The following is a 21,661-nucleotide window of genomic DNA, read 5'->3' as shown; positions in this document are numbered from 1 at the left end:
CTCAGTGGGGCTGGCCCAGCCCTGCACCCACCTCCTCTCTCTTTAATTTGAATTTTTTGAGTGTATTGAATTGGATTTTTATCTGAGTAATTGCAAAGCACTTGAGGGGCTTTCCATCAGCAGTATATAAATAAAAATGGATCAGAATAGATTGGATTGCTGCTTCTACATCCGTTCCCATATTCTCTTTCTGACAGGTCCTGACACCCACACACGCTCCTTGCTCAGACTCAACTAGGTCTTATTGCTTTCATTCTCAGTGTTGTATTGGTGGCAGGCTTTATATTCCTCATAACTTCCTCTTCTTACAGAGATTTTCACCTTGTTTTCTACCTCCTTGTCTTAATGGTACACTTTAAATGCTAAACAACTTGATGATCTGGTCCCTTCATTAAGACTTCACATGGGCCAGCACTGTGCTTACTCTCCTTGTGAACGCCCAAAATGTTATGTCACTGCTAATTTGCTTTAGAATTCCAACCAGTTTGCAACAAGTGTTTATAACTTTGGATCCCACAGCAAATGAGCATAGCCAAGTGAATAATTTGCAATTGGTATTTTATCTAATGAATTTAGCATTTCCCCCCACTAGTTGAATATGCATGAGCAGATCCTGATTTCCTCAAATGTATCTAGTTTGAATTATTTGCCTACATTTTTGTGCTGCTTTAACTCTATGTATCAATCACAAATAGTTCTGTGTGAGCTTTCAATACTTGATATTTGCTATTTACATTGTGTTAAGTTGTAAATGATCAATAAGTCCCCTGGAATTGTTTCTGATACTTGAGTGGATGAGCATGCATATACCTTTGGCCTGATGACTTGTACATGCACAATTAAATTTTGGGGTTGATTAATATTTGTGCACACAGCTTTGAAGTTCACTTGCCATGAGTATTTGTGCTGGTAAAGTTGTTTGCTTGGATGTTTGCAGAAAGAGAATGCAAAAGAGGCATAAGCAGAACCAAGGAGAATTCATTCAAAAAATTTCAGCAAATAGTCACTATTAAAAAAAAAAAGATTTATTTGCCCAGATCTTCAACTAAGCACTGGAGGGAGAACAAGTGCACCTGAGTCAGATGTTCCCTGTTCCCCAAATCTGAGAAACGCAGAAGCAGAAAGACAGCTGGAAACAGAGGCAGAAGAGACAGTGGATTTTTGTGTGTGTGATCTTCTCTTAAGTCATATGTTCACTTCTCTGCCTATGGGCCAGAATCAGATCCAGGGGGAGTGTGACCAGCTTTCCTTTCTTTGTGATTATATTAGAGAGGGGAGACCCTGAAATATGTTCTATTGTGAGATGGGGTCACGCTATGGTGGTGGTTGAGAACCTATGTCATGCGACATGCGGCGGCAGTATCTCCAAAGACAGTGTGATAGCTCTGCGGGGACACGTTGGGGCTGGGGAGCGTGGAGCCAGTGCTTAAGGTGGTCTGAAAAAAGTGTATCTGAGGGGGTTCCCATAAGCTGGGAGCACTAGCAGCAGCCCTGGGGACTTTAAGCACTGCATGGCGAAGTCTCCACTTCCCCTCCAACCACTGGCACTGTTGATTTTGTGGATCCAGAGCCGGGGTCGGGCTGCGTGACACCGAGCCAACAGTTCGTGTCAAAGTGACAGGCCCCTTCCCCAGCTGGGGTCTGGCTGCGAAGGGACGCGGCGGGCTTCCAGGGCCGGGCGAGCCCCGTGCACGGTGTCCGTTCTGCACTCGCTCCTAGGACCCAGCCGCCTGGGGCTTCAGCCCGGGGACCCCTCCGCCCCGCTCCTCCCCAGCGCTGCCAGGCCTGTGCAGAGACATTTGGGGCCCGGGTACATCGTTCCCCCCCCCCGTCACTTTATTTACATAGAGGTTACAGGCGTTTGGGGGACCCCAGAGCTTGGCCCCAGGACAATCGCCCCCTTTCCCCCTATGTCAGCCCCCTGGCTGCTGCCCACCAGCGGGACCCAGCCCGCCAGGCACTAGGACCTAACGGGAGTGGGGCAGAGTAGGGGCGGAAGTGGTGTTCAGCGGGAGCGGAAGTGACCCGTGGTAGGGGCGGAAGTGGGTGAGGGTCGGAGGGGCGCTGTTGTTGCCGTTGCTGCCGAGGTGTTTAGGGGGCGTGTCCCGCTCGCGGCAGGTGAGGGGGTTGAGGTTCGGGCCCGGCCCGTAGGCAGAGCCGCGGGGGCTGCCGCTAGATGGGTCCCTGGGGAGTTTGTGGGGACCTCAGTGTCCGGGTCACCCCGGGACTGGCCTTACTGGGAGGCCGGCGGCTCTGGGGCCTGGCGGGGGTGTCTGGGCTATGGCCGGGCGGGGGCTGGGGGGGTTTCAGCAACTCCGCCTGTTACCTGACGCTTGTATGGGGAGCCCGGGCTGGGAGGGAAGGGATTCGAGATGACCTCTTACTGGGACATATTCGTAGGACTTCTGAGTGTTCTCTGCAGTCCCACAGATGTGTGTGTGTGTGAGACTTGCTGAGATGGTGCACTTGTTGCTGGAGGGCATTGGATACGTAATATATTAAAGTAAAGGGTTGTTGTAGCATTCTGGGGAAATGGCTTAATTATATCGTTAATTATGATTCATGAGTTGGACCTACAAAAAATAGGTGCATATCTTACCTTTGGTGCATAATAGATCTCCTGCAGATATTGGGGTTTATACAGGTAAACTGGGTAAAATGACAATTTTGTAATAACAAAACTCCTAGTTATGGACATTACTAGTATATTCATCAATGCTCTGTGGCAAAGCTTGGGTGATTGTATATATGGTTGTATATATGCATGTGTACATATACGTTTACATTTATAATTCTGGGTCTGGTTCTATTCAATATCTTTATCAGTGATTTAGATAACAGCACAGAGAGTACATTTACAAAGTTTGTGGATGATACCAAGCTGGGAGGGGTTGCAAGTGCTTTGGAGGTTAGGATTAAAATTCAAAATGATCTGGACAAACTGGAGAAATGGTCTGAAGTAAATAGGATGAAATTCAATAAGGATAAATGCAAAGTACTCCACTTAGGAAGGAACAATCAGTTGGACACATACAAAATGGGAAATGACTGCCTAGGAAGGAGTACTGCAGAAAGGGATCTGGGAGTCATAGTGGACCATAAGCTAAATATGAGTCAACAGTGTAACACTGTTGCAAAAAAAGCAAACATCATTCTGGGATGTATTAGCAGGAGTGTTGTAAACAAGACATGAGAAGTAATTCTTCTGCTCTACTCTGCGTTGATTCAGCTGGAGTATTGTGTCCAGTTCTGGGTGCCACATTTCAGGAAAGATGTGGACAAATTGGAGAAAGTCTAGAGAAGAGCAACAAAAATAATTAAAGATCCAGAAAAAATGACCTATGAGGGAACATTGAAAAAATGGGTTTGTTTCTTCTGGAAAAGAGAGGACTGAAAGGGGACATAACAGTTTTCAAGTACATAAAAGGTTGTTACAAGGAGGAGGGATAAAAATTGTTCTTCTTGTCCTATCCTCGGAGGTTAAGAAGCAATGTGCTTAAATTGCAGCAAGGGAGGTTTAGGTTGGACATTAGGATCTTCCTAACTGTCAGGGTGGTTAAACAGTGGAATAAATTGCCTAGGGAGGTTGTGGAATCTCCATCATTGGGGATTTTTAAGAGCAGGTTAGACAAACACTTGTAAGGAATGGTCTAGATAATACTTAGTCCTACCATGAGTGCAGGGGACTGGACTAGATGACCTCTTGAGGTCCCTTCCAGTCCTATGATTCTATGTATGCCAGGCACTCATGGGGCTGCTGTTATTTTTTGTCCTTTGATTATTTGGTAATTTGGCAGTTACCAGACTTGTGTACACGTTTGGTAATTTTTGGAAATATGATTAATGACTTTGAGAGTTAGCATCACATTGCTATGAATGCTTACATCTCTGAGTTGCTTCAGGCTGTTGCAGATGCAGGAAGGCAACTTTGCTTCAGTTTTGTATCAGTTACTGCTTGGTTTGCATTTGAAAGACTCTCTTCACAACCCTAGACATTTACTTTAAAAAGAGTTTGCATTTTGCAGAATCTGAATCAGTACCTCAGATGGACCTGATAGTAGATACCACTGCATTTGAAGATTTTTGGCCCCTCCCCAGAATCATAGGCACCACCATCCCATTCACAGAAATAAAGCTTACTTGCGGGAGGAGGCAGGGCTTAAAGTGGACTGAATCACTTGGAGTCACAGAACTATTAAAAAAAATTATCTGAGTCAGGTCTGAGGCAAGTAAATAGCTGCTGACAGGACATTGTAAGTGTATTAAAGAACCACTCTGAGATTTAAAAATATGTTGCAAACAAATGCAGTTGTTCCTAGTAATGACAGATCTGTGACCAATTTAAGCCTTAGAAAGAGGGGCTTGATAACATATGAGATTCATACTGATGTATAATGGTCTGTTTTGATGGGATGACAAGTTTGGAACAGGCTTTGTTCCGGCCCTTATTCTGCTCTCCACAGCTGTGGACTGTATTGTTCAAATCCTGCAGTGGAAGCAGTGCAGTACTATAAGGCTTTGAATTGCAGTTTGTATATTGGGCATGGAGAATTTCTAAAGAATCCCTGAATAATGAACGCTGCTGTGTACTCATTATGGCCTTGGCTACACTGGCAATTCACAGCGCTGCACTTGCTGCGCTCAGGGGTGTGAAAAAACACCCCCCCCTGAGTGCAGCGCTGTAAAGCGCCAGTGTAATCAGCGCCTGCAGCGCTGCACGCTATTCCCCTCGGAGAGGTGGAGTACTTGCAGCGCTGCGAGAGAGCTCTTGCAGCGCTGGCGGCGCGACTACACTCGCGCTTCACAGCGCTGCCACGGCAGTGCTGTGAATCCGCGAGTGTAGCCAAGGCCCAGATGTAGTTTGTGTACACATAGGAAAGCCCTTGCTTTAGTTACTCAGTACTGATGGAGAAAAAATTGCTGCCATTTGAAATACGTAGTGAGGAATACTCTACAAGCAAAAGCTGCAGTGTGTGTTTGGGGGGAGGGAGTAAGCTTGTGAAACTGGTTCAGTCATCATTACCCAGGACATCAGCTGATGGTTTGCAGTAAAGTTGTGATGAATAATCTTCTAAAAAAATTATTAATCTGAATATCAAGTAGTTGCTGTTGAACCAGCAACTAATGCAAAGAAAGCCACCGGCTTGTGGAAGATTTGTAGTTCAGCAGTGCATTAGAATCCATTTTTTAATGTTCCAGAGAGAGCTCTGTTTTTTAAAAGTACAAATTTTGGATTTAAGCTGTACATTGGTATGCTTAAAGTAATATTACTAACCATTGACTAAAATAGATGCCTCTCTTGCACTGTGGAGATGCATTTGTCAAATAAATGCATGGGTAATGTTTTCAAAATAAACACATGCTATTGTGATAAATGCATTCATTCTAATAAAATTCTTCTGTGTTGAAAATAAAGAATGAGTCAGCCAACAGTAATACATACGGTTGCAGTGGTATTACATTTACCTGTGTATACTGAGAGAGGCTGCTGACAGGCATAATAACTGCTGTGAAAAAGGTTGTTATTGAGGCCACATCAGCAATGGTGGGCACAGATAATATTTACTCTAATACTGAGTGAAAAACTTTGTCCCATTGTAAAATCACATCATGAAATGTTAAACTGATCAGTGATTGATCCAAGGTCTTTCCTATCAAAAAGAGGTGACTCATATTTCTCTAAGAGCATTGCAGATATGCTTCCACCACTAGACGAGGGGGCCTCACCCTGAGGAAAAGTACGCTTTCTCTGGGTCTTTTTGCCTCTTTACTGTGATTGGTCCATTTACAGGGAATCAGTGCCAGCTGCGGTGGTGATTCATACGGTGTGAACAAATGTCTGCTAGGGACTGGACTGAGACCACCATCTCACTTCTCTTAGACCACTCAGTAGCCATCACTGGAAATGGCTTGCAGTCTTCTGACCCAGATCAGGTGACCTAAAGGTGAAAGGCTCTATATCTATTGCCAATTTTCTGAGGCATCCAGTCTTCCTAGAGTACTGAGATTACTCTGGAACAGAACAGATACCACTTCCTCTGCCTGATGCAAGGTCTGGAAGCAAACTTATTTTGATGTCTTGGGAAATTTTCTGTATTTCAGTCTTCCTTTGAGTCTTGTTCTGCTGTTTTGCCACTCCCCTCTTTCTGCTCTGGTTAGGCTGTCGTGATTTGGGAAGGATGTCTGGGGGTGCCTTGATGTGTTTGTTTAATTATATTTGGTTGATGAACTCGTCTCATTTAGAAAGTGGAAAGAGCTAAAATGGCAACATTATTAAACCCATGTGTTCCCTGGGACTGCTTTGTCAAGACAGAAATGCCCACCCCACCACCGCACCAGTCCATCAGTGCTTCCATCTTAAATGTGGTGCTTTTCTTATTTATTTGTATTATAACATCTAGGAATCCCAGGCATGGACCAGAACCCCAAACACAAAACAAAAACAGTCGTTGCCCCAAAGAGCTTACAGTCTAAGATGCTACAACAGATATTTACAGACAAAGGGGGTGCGCAAGGAAACAATGAGATGGTATTTGGCAGTGTGACAGACAGTGGTCTTAGTACACCAGTAGCTTAGCTGCTGTCAATTTTTTTGTAGGCCTCATGGCAAAGGAGAGTTTTAAGGAGGTATTTAAAGAAGGATAATGACTGAGTTTTGAGGATGTTTATGGGGCGCTCCTCCGAAGCCTGTGGGAGCAGCATGGGAGAAAGCATAAAGGTGCATGTTTGAAAATCTAACAAGTGGGTGATGGAGGCTGGCATCATGGAGAAGTTGGAAGTGTAAGCTGATCTTTTGCTGCTGAATGAGAGGTGATAGGTTGGTGGGGATAGGTCATGAAGGGTCTTGAAAGTGGAGACAAGTAGCTTATGTATGATAGAGAAGAGGGAACCAAGGAAGGGATGCAAAGAGGGGGTGACATGCTCAATTTCCTAGCCCAACACTTTGATCTTTTGCAGTAGCATTCTGAATGGATATCAGTGGGCCAAGATTGCATTTGTCAAGGCCAGAGAGAAGGATGTTGCACTAATCGAGACATGAGACGATGAGAGCTGACCACAATTTTGTAAGCTCTGTAGATGAGAGAGTGCTGATGGATACTCACCTTTAAAGATCTCTCACTCGTTCCACCAAAAGAATCATGTAACTGTAATGCCAGTGGCACTAGCTGAACAGGCTGAGGGCTCTGTCGCTGAGATAGGAGGGGTCAGGGATTGAAAATGAGAAGTTTATAGTGCTGGCCATTGAATGGTGACTCTGAAGCTTGTTCTCCATTGGTGCTGCATCCTCCCTCAAATCCCTCATTTCACTGCAGATCCCTACAGCCTTGCCCTCATACCCTTACCTGATTGGTACTTCTACATGGAAGTGGTGCTGTCACTGCAGTGCGCTTCCTGACTCACCATCTCTGCTGGATTGGGGACATAAATACTTGTCAGGAATGGCAATAATCCTTTGTTCTACACACCTTGTTAAATCCCCTCCCTGCCCTTTTACTCCAGACTGCACTGGATGTTGACTGTCTGTGAGGCTTGTAGGTGGCATTCTTGGGGATGATTTTTTTTTTACTCTGCTTTCTTGTCTTGTATCATCTGCTGCTACTTCTACAGCATCTCCTTTTGAATGACACACACTCAGCAGACCACTCCATGAGGCTGATCACAGGATCTTGTAATATCACTGGAATTTCCTCAGGCTCTTTTTCCTGCTGCATCCCAGAATCCTTTGTTTCTTCCTTGTCCTTTGCCTGGCAGTTTCCTGAGAAATGTAGATCCTATTTCAAAGCCTGTTGCCTGCACTAATTTGTTTCTGTTGGCTTCTTATTTCCATTGATTGATTGCTTTGGCTCTTTTGTGTTACTTTACATTTGTCGACCAATTTCCCTAGTCACATCAAATCTGTTCTGCTCTACTGCTGCTCCAAAGCCTTTGGCAGGACTACAGATATGGTCTGCTTTCTGTCTTGCTGCTTCCAAGCATAACCAGTTTGAGCTCTTCTATAGGAACAGAAAATAAAGGAAGTCTGTTTCTTAGCATGTTGGGCCCTGTTTACTTGTGTTCTTCCTCAATCTAGCATCACAGATACAGTTCTTTCTACAGTTGCAAGTGTCTTGACATCACTTAAGGATCAATTTAAAAGATGTGGGGAAAATAAGTCAGAGGAGAAGAGACTGACTTCAGGGCACGAGGATCAACCCTTTACACACTCTGTCTCTGTGAGATGTTTGGGGAGGGTCTGCAGGTATTCAGTGGGAGGTACTGGGAGCTCTTTCGCTTGAAACATTTTAATATTTGACTGGATGAAACAATTCTCCCTTGGCCTCCTGGGGGAGAATAAGATGGAACCTAATAGTATAAGGCTGTTACATCCCTGACTCAAGAGCATTCCTGCCAGGCAAAAGATGTGCTCCTTGTGTGTGGAACCCAACTTTCCCACAGAACATTGTGTTGCCCTGGATTTGAGGGGTGTGTATACCCCAGAATGTGTTCAAGCTAATTGCCAACCATATTATGTGCATTCAGCCACCATAAAGTAATACAATAGAACACCACTTAGTTAAGGGTTAATTTGGAGACAGGCTTTCAGAAGCAAGGTGATATCTAGCTGGCGGTTTCTGCTAATCAGAATGGGAGGAGGGGACAAACATGTAAACAACTGAATCTGAAAACCTTGGTGGTTGGAAAATCTTGTCTAGACGCCTCTGATATTAAAGTTCATTGAAAGTTAGAAAAGTGGTGATCCAGTAGGGGTCATTTTGACCTATGTGTTTTGTAGAAGTTAGTTATAAAAGATTAGCTAATAAAGTGTACTTTGGAGCAGTCTTCTGAAGCCAACTTGAGAGACGTTTTTCCTGACACTCTTTCTCCCTGGTGGGTAAGCAACTGGACACTGCGAACCTGCTGTTAATTACTCAATACCATTCCAGATGTTAGGTAAATCTCTGGGCTGTTCTAAACCTATTGCTTATGTTTGTGTGTGCTTAAATCTAATAAACTGCAGTTTTAGATGAGAGCACGCTTACTTGCATTACTCTTTGATCAGACAGAAGTGCTGTGTTCCTGTTTATTTGTTCCTTACACCACCTGGAGTGAAATAGTTACGTTGCCCCTGTTGGGGGTTCTGAAAACCCCGGGTAACAATTGGTCTGACTGGTGTTCCATATTGTTTAAAATTCAAGTAGAGCATTCACATTTTTTTTTAAATTAGGATTTCTTCTTTGCTGGTTATTTCTTCTACTTTTACTATAAAAAGCTTTGATGGGGCAACAAGCCTTGTGGATGAGGAGGGGGAAGCAGTAGGTTTGCTATACCTCAACTTCAGTAAGGCTTTCGATACTGTCTCACATGACCTTCTCATAAGGAAACTAGGGAAATATAGCCTAGATGAACCTACTGTAACATGGGTAAACCACTGGTTGTAGAACTGTACTTAGAATAGTTATCAATGGTTCACAATCAAGCTGGAACGGTATACCGAGTGGAGTACTGCAGGGATCTTTCCTGGGTCCAATTCTATTCAGTGTTTTCATAAATGATTTGGATAATGGCATAGAGAGTACACTTATCCACAAACTTTATACCAAGCTGGGAGGGGTTGCAAGTGCTTTAGAGGGCAGGATTGGAATTCAAAATGATTTGGACAAACTGGAGAAATGATCTGAAATAAACAGGATGAAATTCAATAAGGAATAATTCAAAGTAAGAAGGAAATTCAAAGTGGGAAGGAAAAATCAATTGCACAAATACAAAATCGGAAATGACTGCTTAGGAAGGAGTACTGCAGAAAAGGATCTGGGGGTCATAGTGGATCACAAACTAAATGAGTCAGCCGTGTAATACTGTTGCAAAAAAAGCAAACATCATTCTGGGATGTATTAGCAGGAATGTTTTAAGCAAGACAGGAGAAGTAATTATTTCACTCTACTCAGCAGTGATAAGGCCTCAACTAGAACATTGTACCTGGTTCTGTGCATCCCACTTGAGGACAAATTGGAGAAAGTCCAGAGGAGAGCAACAAAATTGATTAAAGATTTAGAAAACATGACTTAGGAGGGAAGATTGAAAAAATTGGGTTTGTTTTGTCTGGAAACAAAAGTCTGGGGGACATGAGTCTTCAAGTACATAAACGATTGTCACAAAGAGGAGGGTGATACCGTTCTCCATAAGCACTGAGGACGGGACGAGAAGCATTGGGCTTCAATTGAAGCCAGGGAGATTTAGGTTAGACGTTAAGAAAAAACTTCCTAACTGTAAAGGTGGTTAAGCACTGGAACAAATTACCTAGGGAGGCTGTGGAATCACCATCATTGGAGGTCTTTAAGAACAGTTTAGGCAACACCTGTCGGGGATGGTCTAGATAATAGGTGCAGGGGACTGGACTAGATGACCTTTTGAGGTCCCTTCCAGTCCTGCATTTCTATGATCCATGAGAGAAGCATTCTGTAAATTAGAGAACTATTTCCAGCTCATGCCTGCCCAAGGGCAAGGACTCTAAACTGGAGAGCTTTCATGATGGTATAGAATAGCAATTTCTAGGCCACTGGACTGGCTTAAATTGGAACTTTAACAGTAGCTGCTACACTGTACCTGTCAGAAGTACAGGAATAGGTGTCCTGGCTTTCCCACAGTGCTTTGGGATTAGAAATTTGTGAACTGTGATACTGGTGATGGAGTCCTGGTGCTTTGTGAATATGCTCTCTCAAACACTGTCTTGCTAAAGAGGGAGAGAGACTTGGTCTACACTGGGAGGTGGGGGGGCGATCGACCTAAGATGCGCAACTTCAGCTACGAGAATAGCGTAGCTGAAGTCGACGTATCTTAGGTCGACTTACCTCATGTTCTCACGGTGCGGGGTCGACTGCCGCCGCTCCCCTGTCGACTCCGCTTCCGCCTCTTGCCGTGGTGGAGTACAGGAGTCGACGGCAGAGCGATCGGGGATCGATTTATCGTGTCTATACTAGATGCGATAAATCAATCCCCGATAGATCGATCACTACCCGCTGATCCGGCGGGTAGCGTAGACGTACCCTTAGTATTAAACCAATTAAAATTGGTCAAATTTAAAAATTTTAGTTAAAATTCAAAACTTGGAAGGGCAGGGGAACAGGAACAATTTTGACAATCTGGGAAATCCCTCCTTCCCATTTTTTTCCTCCAACCAAGTTTCCTTTATATATAGGAGGCTTGGTTCTGGAGTGAGCCTTGTGCCCCTTACCCTGTCAAACCCGGGATATTATGTCAGCGCTCGGTTGTTACAGCTTTGGTGATATTAGGGTTGCCAAAGTGTCTCCCCATCATCTAAGAACAAATCTCAGACATGGAAATTTCCTAAAGGCTGGTCTGCAATACTCTGAGTTTAAAAGATGTCACACTGATCAGGAAAGATGCTGAGCAGAGAATGCTGTGCCTATTTCTGAGCCTCAAGGAGCACTGTATGAAATGGCCCTTCACTTGAAGAGTCTTAACGTTTGTTGCTCTCACGCAGGGCTTGGAAACAATTACCAAACACTTACTATCCAGAGGCAAATATGAAATGGAGGAGGAGAAGGGAGAACTACTAGCGAGATCCAGAGGCAACAACACTAGCATTTTAACAGCCAAGTTTCCCAAGTGCCAAGAGTGAAATTGACGTGATTCTTGTCGCTTTCATTGATGCCCATAAGATTTTAAAAAGCAACAGTTAAGCTGTCTAGCTAGTGTTTTAGTTTCACTCTGATTGGGAAAATTATGAGCAGTGAATGGAGACTCAGGAGAACACTGCATCGGGTTACACTCACTCCAGGTTTGGAATGCTATCTAAACACCCATGATGGTCAGGAATGTAATTATTAAATAAACAACCTTAAATTGCACTGAATTGATAATGAAGGAGCTTAAGCTCACTGGGAAAGCTTCCCACTTGCTAGTGGTGAGTAAATGAGTTTTTTCCAAGCCCTGTTCTCATGACATGGCTGCTCCTTCACGGTTTCTAAGGGGGTCCTGGCAGACAAATGCCTGTGCATGTAGCACCAGAACAACTTGGAATGCTAGCATTGTCTTCATCTCTCTGTTACATAGCTTCAAACTCCATTCTGCTGAGGTAATCTTCATCCCTTCAGATTAAAAGTGCTGCCCTGACTTCCTGCCTCCCAGAATTCTATGGCAGGAAAACTGCAAGCAGATAACATTGCTCTACAGCCAAAATGCTTCTGAAATAAATGTAGTCAAACTTTACTAATTCTGGGTCACTGAGAACGAAAATGATGCTTAAAATTGTTGATTGGCTCTAGTTTTCAAGATATGCTATTGGGTCAGTATATACGACCCTTGACTTGGGAATGGCGGAGGATAAGTGAGTTATAAAGGGAAGGGATCTCAATTTAAACCAGAAATGACTAAAATACATCTTTGACTGGATCTATGAATAAATCTATGACTGGGTTTGGACAGTACTTGCTTTTTAGGCAAAACAATGAATGATGCAATCTAAAGCTGGTATTGCGGCATACATTATATGAATTGCATCATGTTATTCCTAGAAGTCATGGATGATGCAATCATAACGAAGCTTACATCACTCTGCTGAACAAATTGCCCTATATCAGCTCTAGAAATCATACAGTGTCGTGCTCTCTTATTTGTCAGTGTTTGATTTTGCAAAGGGACACATTTCTGTTTAGCCAAAGCGAGCAGAGATGCCTCGTACTTGTGTGAACAGTGCAGATAACTTCTGCTATGTTTGTGGTGAAGTGACTTTTGCATCACAAAAGCGCAGTATAACCACTATGGTTAAGAAAGCCTATCACCTTTCTTTTGGCTGCAAAATTGGAGATCAGGACAAGAGGTGGGCCCCACACATATGCTGCAACACTTGTGCAACAAATCTTCACCAGTGGTTGAACAGGAAAAGGAAATCTATGCCTTTTGCGGTGCCAATGATTTGGAGAGAGCCAACAGATCATACCAGCAATTGTTACTTCTGCATGGTGCCTCCAGTTGGGAAAGGTGTGTCAAAGAAGAAAAAGTGGACTGTGCATTATCCAAACATTCCATCAGCTATAAGCCCAGTACCCCAAGGAGAAGGACTGCCGGTTCCTGATGCACCAGAATCATTCTCACTTGAGTCAGACGAGGAAGAGGATGAAACTTCTGGTCCTGAACCATCAATGTCACAGGACCCACATTTTCTCCCATCCTCCTCCTCTGAACCACACCTCATAACACAAGGTGAACTGAATGACCTTGTCAGGGATTTGGAACTACCCAAGAATAAGGCAGAGCTGTTGGGCTCCAGACTACAGCAGTGGAATCTCCTGGCAGGTGATGTTAGGGTTTCCATGTTCCGTGACCGTCAAAAGGATCTTGTCCCATTCTTCTTCATGGAAGGTGATCTTGTAGCCTGCAACAACATCGATGGTGTGATGGCAGCCCTCAACATCGTTCATGATCCAGATGAGTGGAGACTGTTCATTGATTCATCGAAGACAAGTCTTAAAGCTGTTTTACTGCATAATGGCAATGTTTTGCCATCAATTCCAGTTGGTCATGCAGTCCATATGAAGGAAACCTATGACAACATGAAACAACTTTTGAGGTGCATAAACTATGACCAACATCAGTGGCAGCTTTGTGGCGATTTGAAGGTTGTTGCTCTCTTGCTTGGTCTGCAGACTGGATACACAAAGTACTGCTGTTTTCTCTGCGAATGGGATAGTCGTGCAAGAGATTCCCACTACATCAAGAAAGATTGGCCACTCCGACAGTCATTGGAGCCTGGGAGGTAAAGTGTTCAGCATCCACCACTTGTTGAATCAAGGAAGATTTTGTTACCACCCTTACACATCAAGCTGGGTCTGATGAAGAACTTTATCAAGGCCTTTGACAAAACACAAGCAGCTTTCAAGTGCCTCCGTGGAAAATTTCCAAGGTTAAGTGAAGCTAAGATAAAGGAAGGTGTCTTTGTTGGTCCTCAGATTTGTGAACTTCTTCGAGATGATGCATTTGACCATGCACTGCGTGGCAAGGAAAAGACGGCATTGAAAGCCTTCCAGTTAGTGGCAATACATTTTCTCGGAAACAACAAGGCAGACAAGTACAGGTTGTTGGTGGAAAACCTCCTCAAGGCATACAAAAGCCTTGGTTGCAACATGTCACTAAAGATACATTTTTTGCACTCTCATCTAGATTTTTTTCCACCGAACTGCGGAGCAGTGAGCGACGAGCACGGCGAGCGATTTCACCAGGACATTGCAACAATGGAGAAACGCTATCAGGGCAAATGGAGCCCATCAATGCTTGCAGACTATTGCTGGACAGTGACAAGAGATGCTCCATTTAATGAATACAAGCGACAAGCCAAGAAGCGCCGAGTAGACACTGAATAGGACTAAACTATGTACATATTAGTTTTTTGCCTTTTGTTTCATAATAAATTTTATTTATATAACCCTTTTGCTGATTTTTAAAGTGTTACATAAACAGGACAGGTGAAATATTCTCATGTAAAGCAACCATAAACACATGAAAAGACCTAGGTTTACAATTTATGATTAAAACTCTACTATCTAGACAATATACATAGACATAAAATGTAAAAACTTAAATATCTTAGAAACAGTAGCCAATCAGTTGTTTTAATTGTCATATTTGAATTCAGCACATCAAAATACATAATAAATAGCACATTTTATCTCTGAAGCAGACGACTTCTCAAAAATTGTAGACCAGTGTAATCCTTAGGGAACTACTCTGCAGTGTGGTTGCTGGACCTTCGTAATATTGGGTAACTGCAGACACTGCACACTCTGCCTGAGTTGTAGGAGAGATGGTGAAGAACACAGCTGGGAGAAATAGTACTGAGATAAACCTGAAAGAGCAAGGGAGGCACTTTCAGAAGATTAAAGATAGTGGGCAGGAGAAGAGGAGGAGAATTGTGTCTTGAGAGAAGCTGCTCCAAGATGGAATGATATGCTGTATCCCGTGGCCATAGTGTCTGAGTTTGAAGGGAATAGTTTTCATCACTTGAAAGCAATTTCTGCTGTTTTTAATCTCCACTCTCTCTGACCTCTTCCTGAGATAACCCCTGCCAAAAAGCAGTCCAACCTGCGGTTTATTTCCTAGATTATTGATTTCCAGGGCCACAAAAAGCTGGGGTAAAAATAGGACAGTTCATCTCATGCAAGCCACCCCGTTGGGGTCTTCCTGCTAGCTAACATTGGAAGTACTGAATAAGTTCCCCCTTTCTAGTGTGTGTGTGTGTGTGTGTGTGTGTGTGTGTGTGTGTGTGTGTGTATGTATTATCTCAGGGAGTCACAGCTGCTGCCACATTGTCTGTAAGAAGCACGAGCATTCTCTTTGCTGCTGCGTATACAAAGCTGGCGGGTTGGATCTAATGGATTTGGCATGACCAGACTGAATAGCTGACTGTGCTAAATATCATCTATTGAGCCCTAGTAATATGGGGTAGGGACGGGGGGGAAATATTGTGATATGCATGAATTTTTGTATTGGTGGAAATGCAGGGAAGATCTAGTGGGTCTGAGGAAAGGATGGAAGTGGGATACTGGAAGTATTTGGGTGGGAGGGAAATGTGGTGGTAATGGAGGGTGGGGGGACAAGAGAGGGCAAGATCACTAAGCTGAAGACTATAACAGAACATTATTGCCCTGTGAGTTGGAAGAAGGGACTAGTTGTTTTATTTCAGGGAGAAGCTATATTTTCAGAGAAATATATTGTTTGTATGTGAGGGTATTAAAACGGAGGAGCTTTGAACCCTGCTGAACCAAAGCCAGCTGTATGAGCTTGCTGGCACTGCAGCAGCAGGACAGCTGGAATCCTCATGGAGACTCAAATAGTTAAGACAGTTTGTCACATTTAAATGGTGTCAAAGGCGAGTCAGATAGAACAGGGAACTTGGACGTATCCTGGGCCTAAGTGGGAATGGACACAGATCAATTGGGCAGTCAGGTGAAGGGAGGGGGAGGCTAGACCTGGACATTGAGAATGTTAAAATGGGTCTTAGAGACAAGGTGGGTGAGGTAGTGTCTCTTATTGGACCAGTTTCTGTTGGTGAAAGAGCAAACTTTTGAGCTATGCAGAGCTCTTCTTCAGGTCTCACCCAGCTGTTTCTCTAATATCCTAAGAACATAAGAACAGCCATACTGAGTCAGACCAAAGGTCCATCTAGCCCAGTATCCTGTCTTCCAACAGTGGCCAATGCCAGGTGCCCCAGACGGAATGAACAGAACAGGTAATCATCAAGTGATCCATCCCCTGTCGCCCCATTCCCAGCTTCTGGCAAACAGAGGCTAGGGACACCATCCCTGCCCATCCTGGCTAATAGTCATTGATGGACCTATACTTCAGGAACTTATCTAGTTCTTTTTTGAACCCTGTTATAGTCTTGGCCTTCACAACATCCTTCGGCAAGGAGTTCCACAGCTTGACTGTGCGTTGTGTGAAAAAAAACTTCCTTTTGTTTGTTTTAAACCTGCTGCCTACATGAGACCAAAATGGCTACAACAACACTGCAAACGAAAGTGGGTCTTAAGCTTTTCTTGGGTGAGAGCAAGAGTTGAGAAGGATTCTCTTGAAAATACAATTCTCTAGTAAAAGAATGGAGGGACCCTATAAAGAAGAGGAGCATCTGCTGTGAGACAGGTGTGTCTGTGGGGGGCATCTTCACTGACAGAGCTGGTATGATTGAAGCACAGTTCTGTAACTTCTGTAAGTCTCTTCCTTCAATATTTACCTTCTTCGCTTACCCCTTCCCAGAATCCATCCATTCGTGTCTGTGACAATAGGCTGAGTTTAATTTTTTGATGCCAAACCAATCCAATTGAATCTTGTTTCTTTCTATTCCCCTCTTACCCCCTCAAGATAATCATTTCAGTTACAGGAAATTTACTTGTTCAGCAATAATACCTACCTTTTGTGCAGCACTTTTCATCAGTAAATCTCAAAGCACTTTTCACAGTTATCCCCATTTTACAGACTGGAAATTGAGGCACAGAGCGGGAAAGTGACTTGCCCAACATCACCCAACAAGCCGGTAGCCGTGTTGGGATTAGAACTCTAGTATCCCGAATACTAGTCCAGTGCCTAGCCACTAGGCCATACTGCCTCCCCAAGATGGCTGATGCCTTGAGGAATGTGGGTTTGCCTCCCTCCTCACTTCCCAGTTGATAAATGGGAGGAGGTAGTGGTAAGACTTGATCGCAGTTCCAAACCCAAAAGTTTCAGAGTGGCAAATGTGCCATGGGGGAGCATGGGAACTTCTCCATGTCTACCCTGCTAGAAACTGCTCTGTACTGTTTTATGAAAACCATATGGTTTTAATGGAATGTGTACCGTAAATCTTGAAAAAGCCTGGTAGAACAGCTACTGGGGGAAAATTTGTCCTGGCACATATGGGTGACATTTGTGTTTTAGCTCAACTGAGAGGAGCCTGCATCCCAGGTTAGGAGGATGCTTGAAGTTCCCTAGATCACTGGTGGAGAGTAGTCCTGCTCAGTTGGTTGATAAAGGGGGAAGAGTTGTGAAGAATTTTTATGGACAATATGTGTGACTCAGTTTACCTACTCACTTTGTATTGTTACTCACTAGGAGTGAATGGGTTAATTTCTTCCTCTGGAACAGGGAAATTAGGGATGGTTGTATGTCACATACGCTAGTGTGGATTGAACTCAAAAATGCTATCAAGAACTGAATGGAATCAGCACATATGATAGAAGAACCAGTGACCAGAGTCTGACTGGGCATTATCTCTTAACACCTGGCAACCAAGGGAGAGATGTGAAACACAACGGGGGCTGCAATGAGGGATAACGACAGGAGGTGTCAGGTGACTGTTGAAAACTGGGATGGCCATGTCTACACCGCAGGTCCTATCATGGCATAGCTACGGCCACTAACTATGCCACTATAACCCTGTAGTCTAGATGAAGACTATAGTGATGGAAGGGTTTTTCTTCTGTTGACCTAGCTTCATCTGCACTGGTGGTTAGGTCGGCATAGCTATGGTGCTCAGGGGTATGGATTTTTCACATCCCTGAGTGCTGTAGCTATGTCAACCTAAGATTTAAATGTAGACCAGGCCAGAGATCTGACGGAGACTAAGATGGATTCTAGGAGGCCATAGAATAATGGGGCAGTTGCTTTTGCCATTGGAGACTTTGTCTTGAGCTTGGCTTTTCCATACTGACCTAAGGACTATCAAAGTCTGTACTGTGGGTGACTAATAAATGCTGGTTTGCTTTGAAAAGGCTTTCCTATGTCACTGCAAATACTTACAGGTTATATTGTTCCCTGAAGCGGTAAAGTCTCTAACAGTATTCTGAATTCATATAGACACACTGAGAAACAGGGATGCTGTAATCCGAAGGCCCAGTCTGAATTGTAGAGCTGTGAGGCTCACCCTTTTGAAAAGCTAAACCTAGGGCAAATAGGGATACTCCAAAGTAGACTATAAAGATGGGGCATCAAACCCTCTGAGATGAAACACCTTCAGTTTTGGAGGCCAGCTTATACTACAGTCTCTTCCTGCTATTGTATGTACATGAATATCTAAGCAATATTTTTTTAAGTAGTTGTTTGAAGTGACCCATGGGCTTGTTAAGCTTTTTGTTTTGCTCATCTTTATTCTGAGATGATTGAAGGCATTTTTATACAAATCCCCTGGCTGTGTTGGGTTGGGTTGGACTGGAAGGTTAGACGGCAGTATTTAGTGTTATTCAGATAAAAGGTATCTGGCATTTTAAAGTCCTGCTGGATCATAATGTTGTTTGTGCTTTATGCAGATACAGTGGTTGCTGTTCTTCACACCTGGAAAATGCCTGTAGAAATTATGGGTTATGGGGATGAAATGGTGGAACCAGTCTGGGCTGTTCTCTCCCCTGGATGAGGATGTATATGCTGACCATGCCGTACCTTGTGGCACAGCAGCAGTGGAAAGGGTGGGGCCTCCGGGAGCAGGCGTGGTGATTAGTGAAGGCTTTCTGCCAATAGGGCACTAGGATTTTTTTCCCTTCATCTTTCGGTGCAGGAGTTGTGGAATGAGAGGTAGTCACAGCAGCAATGAAACCCACTTCTGCCATTCCCTGGGAGAATGGAGGAGGAGACTGTCATTTTAATAGACATATGGGGAAGGGAGAAAGGACATGGAGTGTCTTTCTGCTACAGCAGGTCCCAAATCAAATGTTACCTTGCTCCTCAATTTAGTGCGTTAATAGCCTACAGTAACCCATTCCATTAAGACTATAATATAGGTGATGCCCACCCCATTTCAGTCCAGGGGCACATTGATGGGTGAGAGGCAAGGATGCAGTATGTGGTGTGCACGTGAAGCCCTGGAGTCATGATGAATACCAGGGCAATCTCTTCAGTAGGCTGCCTCTTCTGAGGCTATAACACGTGGGTGGCTAACTCCCTTTGCAAAGGGACTGGCTGCTCCAGTGACATCTTGCCAGTGAGTGACTATTGGAGGTGCACAGGAGGCACCTTGCTTTTCTGATGTGGTGTAGGAAAGCCGTTTTTCTCTTCTCTCCTCCCCAAGCTGTGTCCGTGTGGAAGTGCCACACTCCAGAAACACTGGGCTGTAGATGAGAGTATTGCTCTCATATTTTGTGGGTAGGAGGTGATGTAGATCCTGCACCTATGACTAGGTTCCTTTCATGGACTGGTAAATGCTGCTGGGAAGGTGGGGGTGAGAACAATATCCTCTAAAGCTCCCCAGCTGTCTGCATTATATGCCAGTGCCTGTGGCTGGAGAGCTCTGGCTGCCCTGTTTAATTTGCTCACTGTGAGGCACAGCTGGAGTTGGTCTCTGCTGCAGCTCTCTGATGGAAGAGCTGGGAAGCTAACTCCACCCGCCTCCCTTTTCATAGGGCTCTGTGTCCTCACAGCATCTCTCTGGCCAGAGAGCCCCTCCAAATGTGGAGAAGCCCTTGTCTGGGTTTTTGTGTCTGAAGTAGGCAACCTGGGATCTTGAGACCTAAATCAGGTCTGTCTCTCTTGGGTTGTGGGCTCGTGAGCTGCTATTTAAGAGGTCTCGGGTACCATGAGAGCTATGGTGGAGTGCAGCCTGCTGCAGGGCCTAATTACAACCTTATTAATGCCTTTTTCATCACTTCCTTCGAGCCTTCAGATGGTGATTAAACCTATTTATAGGGCCAGAGTTCCTTAATATTCAGCACAGTGCACCTCTTCCCAATCAAATCAGTAACATCTGCATCTCTGAGTGCTGCTTAATAACATTGTAGAACATGGTTAATTAAAAAAGATATAAATAGACTTTTTTCATCCTCTAACTTTTCAGAGTGCTTTCCCCTCCCTTCTGCAATCCAAATAAAACTTTACACAAACTGAGGAAAGGTTGGCTTAGCAGAGGGAGCAGGGAAAACCTCTTGTCTTTATCACCTGTGGGTCAATGGGAATCCATCCTATTGGACCCCTTCCCCAAATCCCGGCCCTGGCCCCACCTCTTCCCCGAGCACACCGCGTTCCCCCTCCTCCTTCCCATCACTTGCCGCGCGATTCAGCTGTTTTGCAGCGCCAGCACTGGGAGGCAGGGGGGGAAAGCGGGCACGCGGTGCGCCCAGGGGAGGAGGCAGGGCGGAGGTGGAGGTGAGCTGGGACTGGGGGAGGGGGGGCAGGGAGCTGCCGGTGGTGCTAAGCACCGACCAGTTTTTCCCCATGGGTGCTCCAGTGCCTATGAACCCTGGCACTTTCTGTGCCAGCTGCCACTGTCGGACAAACGCGCAGAGGATTCAAGGCAAAAATGCCACCTTGAATATTCATAAGTTAAGATGTTTTGGTCAAAACTTCAGGTTGGAGTAACTTTAGTAACAAGTATGCAGTATGACAGGAAAGGACTCTTCTCTTTAGAGGTCTCCTTGGGCCTCAATGTAAAGGCTTATACGAACCAACTACACCAGAGCCAATCTGACTTGACTCGAGCCCATTGGGTTGTTTACACACCTGACCCAACACTTTTGTAGTGTGGTTCGCATTGGGTTGCAAGGGTCTAGATGCTGGCCTGGACTCCATTTTCTTTACTTTGTTTCCTCTATGGAGCCACTGGGGCTATTTACTCCCTGGCTCTGCTGCCTGCCTCTCTCATGGCCGGCTGCCCACACCAGCTCTGCACCATGCACTTGAAGGACAGCTGGTTCCCCCTGCCCCTGGGTTGCTCCCCCAACATGTGTCAGTGCCACTGTCTCATCCCCAAGCTTGTCCGAGTGGGGGCTTCCCACTCCCAGTGCCCACAATTTGTCTCCAGCCTCCTCCTACCTGTGGGGTCAGTGGCTCAGTGGCTGCATGGCCCACTCCTGCTGGCTGCTGCCCATGGGCGGCCGGTGACCTGGCTGTTGGGGGAGGCTAGCCCCCAGCCCCTCCCCTTGTGCCTGAAGCCCTGCCCCTCCCCCTCCCCTTCTGGGGCAGCCAGCCCTGGTGTGTCAATTGGTGCGGCTGCAGGGCCCCCAGCCCTGGTGCGCCGGGCGGCCCCAGCACCAGCCGCCCTGAGTCCCTACAGGAGGCAGGCCAGCCAGCCTGTGCCAGGGCAGAGCACTGGGAACCGCAGAAGGGGGCCTGGCCTGGGGGTGGAGCGTGGGTGGGGCCATGCTAGGCTGTTTGGGGAAGCACAGCCTCCCCCAGCCTACGATACCTGCCGCCCATGCTGCTGCCACTA

At 45.1% G+C, this 21,661-nt stretch overlaps 1 protein-coding gene across 1 annotated transcript in view; it reads left to right on the top strand.

Annotated features, from left to right (window-relative positions):
* Positions 1-2,033: 2,033 nt before the first annotated feature.
* Positions 2,034-21,661, top strand: part of WASHC1 (WASH complex subunit 1) — an 82,356-nt gene continuing 62,728 nt past the window's right edge. Inside the window, exon 1 of the mRNA XM_065412573.1 lies at positions 2,034-2,118. The gene's annotated coding sequence lies outside the window, so the exon portion shown is untranslated. The remainder of the gene's footprint in view (positions 2,119-21,661) is intronic.

This window comes from Emys orbicularis, chromosome 1 (genome assembly GCF_028017835.1).
Source record: "Emys orbicularis isolate rEmyOrb1 chromosome 1, rEmyOrb1.hap1, whole genome shotgun sequence".
Taxonomy (NCBI): domain Eukaryota; kingdom Metazoa; phylum Chordata; order Testudines; family Emydidae; genus Emys; species Emys orbicularis.
This window is presented reverse-complemented; position numbering and strand designations above follow the sequence as displayed.